The following is a 9,632-nucleotide window of genomic DNA, read 5'->3' on the forward strand; positions in this document are numbered from 1 at the left end:
GTGTGGAAAGCACAAGTTTCACCAGAAGTCGCGTGAATTCCGAGGAAGCATCCTGACGGTGATGATCGAACGCGTCCATCCTGTCCTGAATGCAGCGCAGTGATGCGGGCAAGTGGCCACTTGGAAGGCTGCGTGACCTCGTTCCTCGGAATGCACAGCTGACTTATCCGGGGCTCCCTGTCGCCACTTGGATTTATCAGACAATCCAGGTACGTACTCCTTGGCCCATCGATCCCAGAAGTGGTTCCGCATCTGTGTTATAAGTTGCCAGCGTGACAAGTAACTTGTTTTCTTACTTTCCAATTCCGGAACAGCCAGGAGAGATGACTCCACGAGGAAGTGTCCTGGCATCAACGCCGCTATATCCTCCGGATTGTCGCTCATAGGCCACAGAGGCCAGGAATTGAGGCACGCCTTCACTTGACAGAGAAACGTCGTCATCTCCTCGTAAGTGAGAGTAGCATCTCCAATGACTTGCCTCAGGTGCTTCGGTGATTTGACCGCTGCCTCCCACAATCCTCCGAAGTGCGGCGCCGCCGAAAGATTCAATCGCTACTGGATATAGTTTTCTGCCAGGACCTGGCCTCAGTGCTCCCTGCCTGAAATATGCTCCAAAGAGCAGCGCGTCGGCACAAAGTTAGTGCCACAATCCGAGTATACGACCTGACATAAGCTCTGTCGCGAGATGAAGCGACGAAACGCAGCCAAGAAGACGTCGGTCGTGCATCGAGTTGGATACCACCTCCAAATACACCGCTCTAGTGCAGAGATACACAAATTCAGTTATATATGCCTTGTGTGCCTTATGCCCTCGACTGCGAGACGTCCTCAGCAGCACTGGTCCATCCCGCTGTGCCGAAAAGATCGCGATGGAGTCACTCGAGATTCCAGCAGATCGCCCATGACTTGTTGTGGCGTTGCCGCCCGCCATCGCACACATCGTAGGATGTGTCCTTTCACCATTGCTCGTCCGCAAGGAACCCAGAATATCTACCTGAGCAGAGCGAGTTGTTGCACGCAAGAGTCTGTTGCACGCGAAGTGTCCTCAAATAGCAAGAGTCGACGATGAGACCAGTGCGAAGTTTCTGAGCAAGATGGTCGGATGCTTCTTGTCGTACACAAAAAGAACATGCTTGATCCAACGTCCCATCCGGAGAACGTCCTGCTGATCCATGAACGACCTCAACTTGATAAATGAGCTCTTGCTAGGCAAAAGTTTGGCTTTTCCTACTGCTGATATTTCTGTTTTGTAGGTAGCTTTTTGCACCACATATTCCAAGAGTGCATGGTCCACCTCCGTCACCGTCAGAGTCCCTAGATCCTCCACCGTCTCGCCACGATTGCCAGGCCGTGAATGTCGCCATCGGCGACACCAAGCTGTCACTCGCACAAGCTTGCGCAATAACGAATATCTCGTGAATAGTTCCATCTCCTCGACTGCAGAGTAGGTCCCCGCAGCGTGAACCGTGCTGCTCTGTTCAGAAAGATTCCCAGGCATGGCTGCATCCAACCACGGCGAGGCACTATCAGACAGTAGGTCCCTGCCACCACAACTCATGCTGTGCGAGATCGCTGGGAGAGACAATCCGCGTGAGGCACAATCCGCAGGGTTGCCAGCATGCATTCGAAAGAACCGTCCGAATTTCGGCTACACGATTGGCCACAAACATCTTCCAATGTGAGGGATGACCGCGAATCCACCCCAAGGTCACCATGGAGTCCGTCCAAAGATATATGGGCCTGTCGGAGACAAGACTGCTAGTATGGCTCGTCAACCGCGTGAGGAGAGTAGCAGCACATAACTTCAGTCGAGGCAGTGATATCTGTTTCAACGAAGCCACCTTAATTTTGGCGATCATCAATCTTACCTGTCATTCATCTTGCTCTTTCTTCCGCAGGTACACTGCTGCGCCATATGTTTGCTCGGATGCATCGGCGAATCCGTTTATTTCCAGCTTGTCATCAGGTCCGGAAGATGGCAAGCCATCGAGATACCCTGATGTCCTCTACGCAATGCAACTTCGCCAAGAATTGTTTCCAGTGATCGCATCCACGTCACTGGAGTGTCCCACTCCAATCCTTGCAACCAGATGCTTTGAATGAAAATTTTGACTCGCATGACCACCAATCACCCCAGTCGAACAGCTGCACAGCTTGAGACACAATCAACCTCTTAGTGACAATTCTCTGTTCAAAGGTGCGGCCCAGAAATGAGAAGCAATCATCTGAGGGACGTTACTACAATCCCAGCCGAATGACCTTCACCCTGTCATCATGCTCGTGGATCCGATTGGGCGCGGCCCTCCTTCGGAATTATGTTGAGCAGCGCCTCATCATTGGCGGCTCATTTCTTTAAAGAAAAGCCGCTCACCATGCAGATCGAACAGAACATCGCAATCACATTAGATACAACACTTCTGGCCGTTCAGTCATAACGGAGCATAGGCGACAGCATGATCATGATTTCCAATGGGATAAAGTCAAAATTTTAGACGAAGAGCCTTGCTATAGGAAATGTTTAATTTCCGAGATGCTCAATATCAAGAAGCAGAAAAATAGTCTTAATTTACAAACTGATACTGAAGGTCTTCACAAGGCTTATATTCCTATCATAAATAAAGTTTGACTTTTTGGTACTAACAGTCCGTCTCTTCTCAGTCTGTGGTGATCCGCACTAGCGAGCGTACATAATAATCGATACATAATGTCCGTCTTACACATCTGCGTTCTTTCTTTCTGTATATATTCTAAAAGTTTTTTATTCTTTTATGGACACGCTTGTTTGAATATTTTACACATGATTTTGGTGAGTCTTTATTTTTTATTAGATTTCCGGTATGTTAATTTATTTGCGTGCATTTTTTTGTAAGAAGTTTTTTTTTATCAACTACAGCTTTGCCAAGATATTTTTAATACATTTGACTGTTCAATCGTACGGAAATAATGTCGAGCTCTACATCAAGACTCACCCGAACTGTGAATGTAATGAATATACGATCATTTGCGATAATTGATTTTGTACTACGATTTTTCGTTATGTTAATGTCTGAAGAGGGCTCAATCCGATAGCCGAAACTTGCAACTTTTTATTCTTTTTTTTATTTTTTTTGTTTTTAATTTTATTTTTGCTTTATGTAATTTTATCTCTTGTTAATTGTATTGTAATATATTTCGTCTAATTTTAAAGAAATGTGTCGACTCTTATTTTGCCCTTTATTTAATATTATTTATTTTACAAAATATAAATAATGGAGAGCATACAGCCACAACAATACATGTTAACGGAAGTCATATATTTCTTATATAAAAAAATAGACGTTTCGGTCAAGATTTGACCAATATATCAGTACAATAAGATGCAAAAAATAAAAAATTTACAAAAAAAATTTTAATTAAATAAAAATCGTTAGTCCGAACGTGTTACAATAATATTAAGATGAACAATAAAAAGAAATTACATAAAATTAAAAAGGCAAGTTCATAGATGATGAAACAACTTCTCAATCGCTTGTGGTATGAATTTACAGCGTGAATTGAAATCAAGAGAATTAAAATTAACAATGTTTCAAATCTTCTGATTCTCTGTTACGATTCCTATTTTCTTAAGAAGCAATGAACGACTTCGTGTGAAAATACGGAATTTCTAGATTCTATTAAAATTAAAGAAAATATTTTACGCTTATAACAACTTTTCCAATACAATACTTGTTCGCGAAAAAAATGGTCTAAAATTGTAAAGAACGATCGCTTATCACGTATCTTATGACACGAATTCTCGCAAATATGACTCGGAGTAAGTAATAAAACTTAACAACCGAACACTTGGAACACTGGAACACTTTAAAATATATGACTATGAGAATTTTAAATATATGACTTACGTTAACATCTATTGTTGTGGCTGTATGCTCTTCATTATTTATATTTTGTACTTGTTAGCTACCTTCAAACATTTTAAATAAATTTTTATTTTCACATACATATGTTTGTTTACTTTGTACACTTTATTTACTTTGTATACTTTAACCCTATTTTCATTACCTTATACTATATACTTAATTTACAAATTATTTGCAATATAATTTTTTTTCAACTGCTTCCCGAACCACAGATACGAAGGCAAGTCAATAAGTTTTTAGAAAAACATAGTAAAACATATTAGGTGTAGTAAAAAGTCATCACGTATTTTTAAAAGACATCTATCAGTAAAAACCGCAATTACTTTCTTACCAACAATATAAATATATTTTGATAGAGTAAAGTTTCAGCTTTAAAAATCTCTTTTTTAAATTATACGATACGACAATTTTTAATGGAGTTATGAGCAATTAAAGTCAAAATAATTCTTTTATTTAATCCGCGATAACTCAGTAATCAAAAGTCGTAGGAATATTTAAAAAAAAACGATTTTGTAGGGAAAGTATCAAGCTTTCACGATAGGTAATCGAAAATTTTCTCAAATTCGTTTTGGACACGTTACAAATCCACAAAGTGAGAAGAAAATTTTTCGTCTTTTTCAGCTCGTAGTTTTTGGTATGTAAAAATTATCAAACTCATATAAACTTAAAAAATGTGATAAGCTTTTAAAAGTAGAGATTTCAAGCTTTAAAACCCTTTTTTTAAATTTGAATTTCATTCATTATTGACGAAGATATTGTATATACAACTTTGAGCTAAAAAATACACGATGACTTTTTACTACACCTAATAGTATTTCTTCTTGATCGATTTATTTTTATTTCTCAACATAGTCTCCTTTCAGCTCGATACACTTGATCTAACGATTCTCCAACTTTTTCCAATCCTTCAAAATAAGCCTCTGCTTCGGCGATGAGCTGCTCTGTAGTGGTGAATCTCTTTCCTTCGAACCATTTCTTCAGATTTGGAAACAGAAAATAGTCGCAGGGGGCTAAATCTGGCAAATATGCTGGACAGGGAAGCAATTCGTAGCGGAATTCGTTGAATTTGGTCATCAGTGCTGGGTACGTGTAGAATCCGTGCATTATCTTGATGGAAGAGCACTTTCTTCTTCGCCAAATGAGGACGTTTTTTCTTTAAAATGTTGTTGAAACGGTCCAATAAGGCTGCTTAGTAATTGCCATTGATCATTTGCTTCGACGGAAGGTAATCGATATGAATTATACCGCGCGCATCCCAAAAAAACTGTGGCCATTATCTTTCCGTCCGACTTTACGGTCTTTGCTTTCTTCGGAGCTAGTTCACCCGATGAAGTCCATTGTTTTGACTATTCCTTCGTCTCGGGTGTGAAGTAATGGATCCATGTTTCGTCTACAGTAATGAATCGACGCAGAAATTCATCTGGATTACGTTGAAACATCTCCAAACATTGTTTTGAAATCGTCACACGGTCGCGCTTATCCACAGTGAGCAACGCGGCACCCATCTTGCCGATAACTTTTTCATACCCAATTGTTCGTGCATAATTGAAATCACTGTACCATGTGATATGCCTGTGGCCTCGCGCACTTTTACTCAGTCAAAACAATATCGTGGACTTTATCGATGATTTCTGGCGTAGCATCCTCAATTGGATGTCCCGAACGAGGTGCATCACATGTGGATGTACGACCACGTTTAAATTCATTCACCCAATTGTGTACAGTCGCAAACGCTGGTGCAGATGTGCTATGAACATTATCCAATTCGGCTTTGATTTCTTTCGGCGTTAAACCTTTCATATGTAGATGTTTGATCACTGCACGAAACTCGGTTTTTTGCAAAAAATACAAAGCTTATTCGCTTTAATCGTCTATAGAAATTAAACCACGCGATGAATTCCGCTCAAAATTTGACAGTAATCAGCTGAAAGATGCTACTTGTCAAAAAGTAATGTGACATGACACTGCGAGTGCCCTCTGACAGATTTTCTAAGAACTTATTGACTTGCCCTCGTAGATCTTCAGATGTTCCAGTCGAAATAGTAAGATATATGAAAAGATGTTTGAGTAAAATTTGTATAGGTTTTTTACACGTGACGAATTCTTTAGACGTGAGATCTTCTAACAATTTAATGTAATTTTAAATAATACAATTTTTAAAAAATTTACTTTTTAAAGATACCAATCTTACAATAATTTTATTATAAAAGAATGGATTTGAAATAAAATTGTTTTTAATTTTTATTTATGGATGAAATTAAATATCATTAAATAAATTAATGTCAAAGAAATAATAACAAAGTTAATATGTGTATATATATATATATTTTGTGACGGGTGGCTGGTGTCACCTTGTACGGAAGGCTCGCTCGCCAAGGCGACGTGTAATAAACGATGACTCTCTTGATTGTAATAAGTTAGATTTTATTATAGAGTTGAATTCAGATTTGTTTGAAGCGGACGCCGTAGCGAGCAAGATTTTGGAGGCGCTACGGTTTTCGACAATAAATGCGTAGCGACAGCGGGGACACTCTCGCTACTCGTTGGTACAGACATCGACGATAGTTTAGCATCGACAGGCTGAACGGAATGATCGAAATGCAATAACGTGTGATGCCGTTTACTACACTGTCGACACGCGCGAGGATTTTTACAATCTTTCACGGAATGCTTCGTACTGAAACAGTTTACACAGCGTTTCTGATTTTTAATGAATTCAAAACGTTGGGATGGAATTTGCTTGAGAAACATAGAACATTGATACTACGACTTCTCGTCTGCAGCTAGCATGATTTTGCAGTCCAGCTTCTGGCATCTGGCAAAGGTCTCCTTGAGGGTTGCGAGTTGTCGCATGATGGCACGTGTCATCTTGGTTTGCCCGAACTTCTTGAAATTCGTGAGCGTACAACATATGACGCCCATCTGCTGGTTTTGCATGCTCATCAATTCGTCGAGAGACGACATTGTTTTGAACTGAAAGCACGTCTCAGCAAGATCGAGAATTAAACGAAGAGCAATAACTTTCCTTGGCGACGATCCGACTCGAAGGACCAAAATATGTTTTGTGACGGGTGGCTGATGTCACCTTGTACGGAAGATACGCTTGCCAAGGCGACGTGTAATAAACGATAACTCTCTTGATTGTAATAAGTTAGATTTTATTAGAGAGTTGAATTCAGATTTGTTTGAAGCGGACGGTAAGCGATGTAGTAATAATATTGCGACAATTGAAGCGTTCGGTTCGATGCGTGCACAAGTAATTCGCACTTGTACGACGTTAAGTAATTTCGCGTTCGGAAAAGTGTGTATTGCGAGCAGTGACAAGACCGGCAAATCTCATCGGAAACGCCGGTAAGTCTCGCGCACTGAACGATCTCGCAGTACGCGTATACCAATCACGTTATGATAGCAGGCAGCGGTGATACGCGACGACAAGTCGATTCGTTCGCACTTAACTTTCGCCAAGATGCGTTAAGAGCGAGAAGTGATATTTGATATACATTGATCGGGATCCGGTGGCGAACTCACGATTCTCACAAGAAGAGTGTGCGATCGACGGTTTTTTGGATTTGCGCAAAGGGGTTCGCGTGCCATTTGAGACAAACAGCGTGATTAGCACAGGATCGAGGTATGCTCGTGTTTTGATCACTTGGTGTCGACGAGCTGTTTGCTTGCTCCGAGAATATGAAAAGATTATAACGACAATTCCGGAACAATATATATATATATATATATATTGTGACGTGACGTTTTCCGTCCGTCACAAGGGTCGCACGACCCGGCCGACTAGTGCAGGACTAGCGTTCTGAGTCCTTCCGCATTTTAAGGGGCGGACGCACCTGCGCTTTTTTTCGCGACGTTATTTGTGTGTCTCGCGTCTGTTGCGTTCTATTTATGCGTTTCGCATTATCGTTTTCGTTTCTTTTTTTTCGTGCGTTACCGTACCGCGAGTTATAAAAACTAAAAACTCCCACGACCTTGTCAGATTGACGCCGTCTCACCGGACGGTGAAGAGGGAAGAAGGAAGACTGCCAAGACTGGAAGTCGAGTAGCGACCGCTGCTGACGGATTTGCCGGGGCGCACGACACCCTGTTCCCCGAGTAGCACGCAGGTGATACCGTTTACTATTTCGCCCTTTATGATACCGCAAGACACCTTTTATCGCATTATTTTCCAGGTTCAAGACGAGGATTAAGACGGCAAGAAGGGATGGCCACTCTATGCCCGGTGACGGCGAGAGCCCCGTGAAGGCGCCTCGAGACCTCGAGGCGGCCCGAGAAGATCCTGCGGCTTCAAATTTCGCGCGCCAGGACATGAGACACGGGCATGACGCGGCTCCCGCGATTAGCGGAGCCGCGGAGCCACGCGCCAATGAGGCGCGATAGGGCCCCATCGCGGGAATAATGCCCTGTGTGCCCCCGGGAGGATCAGGACCCGGCACTTGTGCTGTGGCCAGCTGAGCGAGCGTTGGAAGGACGTAGGACCCAGTGAAAAGATAAAAGCTGACCGAGCAAATAGAGAGTCAACCGGACGAGCACCAGCAGGAGGTCACGGTGAGACGAACGTCACAAGTTGTTAAGTCGCCGGTTTCCGAATCCGGGAGGCGCAATTTTATCGCAATCTTATCGGGCATATTGTAGTGAGCGCACGTGGCATTGCCGGATGCAATAGATTGCATTAGATTTCGGGTAAACGTGTCGCCTCCCGGAACGGTCACTCATTGTCGGGAGAACTATTTTTGCGTCCACCCAAGGCCACAGCCTCGTCAGTTACGGTAAGATTTTGTCGCGTGTTGCATTACTGTATCGTATCATATCGAAATTGTGTACCGACTATTGTATCTTCTCATTTCGGAATCTGCAGCGAACGATCTGCGTGTCTCGTATCGTATCGGCACTCTGTATTCTAATATTTTCACGTATTTTATCGTATTGAAATTGTGTAGCGTCAAGTTTGCGTATATTCTGTCCTTCTCTGACTTTCGGTCGAGCGATGCGAAACCCCGCGAACGTGTACAAGGTCACGCCGTGTTCACGCTACAACCGTTATCGTATTCTCGCCTTTTTGAAGCGGCGAATTATTGTTCGCATAATTCACGAAAAGTATCCTTGCGTGATGTGAGTTTGTGCCGCCGAAATCTAACGGAATTGATATGCACCGCGTAAAGCATTTCGGGGTCTGTGCGAACCAGTTACTGCGTTTGATCGAATCTTATCGCCACGATCTTGTCGGCAGATACAAACGAAAGTCGGAGACTTATGAAATATACTGGTTATTTTTGCTATTATTAATTCTTGTATGCTTTATTGTCGTCACCGTTCGCTTTTCCAAACGATTCTCTACCATAAACCACCCCCTCTACCATTCCCGAGGCTGAGCTACTGGTTAAGAGCCCATCGGCGTTCACAGCGCATTAGAATATCGTATAGAGAAAATATCGCGTAATTTCGAGAAAGAATGGCACGCTTACTCGTGCCTGGCGCCCAACTATTGTTTCGAGATTATGTGCTGCCCTTAAGAGTGGCCGCGTGAAGGCGCATTTCTGTCGCGTTCGAAGTCACCCGTAATCTGATTGCCTGAGAGAATCTTAGCTGTAAATGCGCGACAAAGTTGCGCCACGCTCGTGAGCTGTTGCAATGTGTGTGTGTGTGTGTGTGTGTGTGTGTGTGTGTGTGTGTGTGTGTGTGTGTGTGTGTGTGTGTGTGTGTGTGTGTGTGTGTGTCTCTAGCCGC

The sequence above is a fragment of the Trachymyrmex septentrionalis genome, unplaced genomic scaffold (assembly GCF_001594115.1).
Source record: "Trachymyrmex septentrionalis isolate Tsep2-gDNA-1 unplaced genomic scaffold, Tsep1.0 scaffold65, whole genome shotgun sequence".
NCBI lineage: Eukaryota > Metazoa > Arthropoda > Insecta > Hymenoptera > Formicidae > Trachymyrmex > Trachymyrmex septentrionalis.